The 2679-nt window shown below is 38.8% G+C and overlaps 1 pseudogene; it reads left to right on the top strand.

Annotated features, from left to right (window-relative positions):
• The first annotated feature begins 596 nt into the window (after positions 1 to 596).
• LOC118592913 lies at positions 597 to 1795 on the top strand (annotated as a pseudogene).
• The last annotated feature ends 884 nt before the right edge of the window (positions 1796 to 2679 follow it).

Genomic DNA, 2679 nt, shown 5'->3' with positions numbered 1-2679 from the left:
CACCACCGCCCAGCTAATGTATAGATTTTTAAACTTCCTAACATCATGATCTGCTTGTGGACCCTCACATGTACTATGTATGGCTTTATACACAATAGTTAAGTTGTTGTACAATGTCAGAGAATATAATATGATCTGGTTGCTAAAAGAGGCATTCCTATGATCTTGACAGCAGTAGGAATTGAAAATATAGCCCAGTTGTTAAAATATCTCTGCATATTGGGGCTGGAGAGATGGCTCAGAGGTTAAGAACACTGACTGTTCTTCCAGAGGTCCAGAGTTCAATTCCCAGCACCTACATGGTGGCTTACAACTGTCTGTAATTAGATATGGCTCTTTTTTCTGGCCTGCAGGGCTACATGCAAACAGAATACTGTATATATAATAAATAAATAAATCTTAAACAAATAAAATAAAATATGTGTGAGTAGCAGCAGTGCTGGGTCTTGTGTGTAAAAGATGTTCCCAGTGGCAAGTTTCTCTAGCAGTGGCTGTGCTCACCACAGTGTCAGGACATGTCCTGTGCATATGCATCTGTGGAGATTTTTCTTCTCTCATTGGAGGTGGTAAATGGTTCTGCAGCAAATGAGTCTGTGATGGGGAAACCATTAGAAACCATTTCTTTGGAGAGGAAAACATGAGAAGAGGAACAGTTCTGTAAACTCTTTATTGGTGGCTAAAGATTTGAAACCACAGAAATGAGTTTGAGAAACTACTGCTAGCAATGAGGAAACCTCCCAGGTTATGAGGGATCCTGCAAGAAAGAGATGAAGATAGATTTGGTTTTGTAACCTTCTCATCCATGACTAAGGTTGATGCTGACATGGCCACAAGGCCTCATTTCTTTGATGGGAGGATCGTTGAGCCAAAAGGTGCCTAAGCAAGAGAGAAGTCAAGAGAAAGGAGGCCATGTGACAGTGAAGAAGCTATTTAATGTTGGAATTAAAGAAGATGCTGAGGAACAACAACTTAGAGATTATTTGGAAGAATATGGAAAAAAGGATACTATTGAAATAATTATTGATAGGCAGTGGAAGAGGCTTTGGCTTTGTTAAGTTTGATGACCATGATCCTGTGGATGAAATGGTGTTGTAAAAGTCTCACACCCTCAGTGGTCACAGTACAGAAGTTAGAAAGGCCTTGTCTAGACAAGGAATGTGGGAGTCCAAAGTTCTAGCAGTGGAAGAAGAGGAAGTTGTGGATTCTCATGGTGGTGGTGGTGGTGGCAATTTGAGACCAGGACAAAGAAGCAACTTTAGCATGGGCATCTGATGAATATGGAAGTGGATGTGGATTTGGGGATGGCTATATTGGATACGGAGGAGGACCAAGAGGTGGGAATTTTAGAGGTAGACATGGTTATGGAGGAAGAGGATATGGTGGTGGAGGACAAGGATATGGCACCCAGGGTAGGGGCTAGGGAGTTGGTTATGACAACTATGGAGGAGGAAATTATGGAAGTGGAAATGTCAATGATTTTGGAAATTATAACCAGCAACCTTCTAACTATGGTTGAATGAAGAGTGGAAACTTTAGTGGTAACAGGGAAATGGGAGCATCATTCGGTAGAGGAAGCTATGATCCCAGAGGAAGTGGAGGTTCTGTGGAAGTAGACAGTACTGAGCTTCTTCCTACTTTCCATGAGCTTCACTGTATAAATAGGAGAGGAGGAGAGCACAGAGGAGACAGAAGAATTTCAGTAATAATGTTAAGGAAACTCTTACTCAGTAATGCACAAATAGGCAGTGATGTAGTAAAACACACCACAGCAGACAGACAACCATTCTGTGAATAGATTATTTAATAGCACTACCTTACTATGGAGGAAGGATTGTTAAAAATGCCTCCTTCAAGACAGTATCTTAGCTTTTAGTTGGTGTTTCTTTCTAGTGGTCTTTGTAAGACTATAGCAGCATTCCTTCTTTTATAATGAATAAACTGTAAGTTTCAGGTGACATGTGAAACGTTTTTAAAGATTTTTCTCAAAAGTTTTGAAAAGCTGTTTGTCAAGAACAGAGTGTGATAAAACAAGGATTTTTGGTAAGAAATTTAAGTGCATGTGTAAAGTTACAAAGTTGTTATAAATTTATAGCATAACAAAAGAATTCTAAGGGAAAAAAGAAAAATAATGTGCACATTAGAAATTAAATGTATTTTAATAGGCCCTCCAGTAATTGATCTCAACATTTCTTAACAGTTTTAACTAAAATATTTCAAGACTGTTGAGGGTAGTCTTGATGTTGATTAAAAAAAAAAAAACCCTCTATTCTAGAAAGAAGCAGAAACAAAACTGAAGCAGACATAAGGCAGCTCCAGGAGACCTCTGCTTTGATAGTCAAAATGATTAGTGGACAGTAATACAAACTGCTCTTATATGGTTCAATTGTAATGAATTCAAATTTAAGCACACATGAAAAATGAAGGTGTACTTGCCCTACCCACGTCCAGCTATTTTACAGAAGTTGAGAGGATTAGATGCACTAGACCTTTCAGATATACTCTCTTTGCATTCTCATTATATATCCTTTACTACATATACACCTGCATCACTCACTCCTTCCCATCCTTCCAGGAAGCTTTCTATAGGTTAATGTCCACTCTTGTAAGATCCCCAGGGTTTTTACTCCCTGAGTCTGTAGTGTAAACTCAATCTTGTCTTAATTCATTTAGCATTGGTCA

Source organism: Onychomys torridus, chromosome 11 (genome assembly GCF_903995425.1).
Source record: "Onychomys torridus chromosome 11, mOncTor1.1, whole genome shotgun sequence".
NCBI lineage: Eukaryota > Metazoa > Chordata > Mammalia > Rodentia > Cricetidae > Onychomys > Onychomys torridus.
Note: the sequence above shows the minus strand (reverse complement) of the source record. Positions and strands in the feature narration are given on the sequence as shown.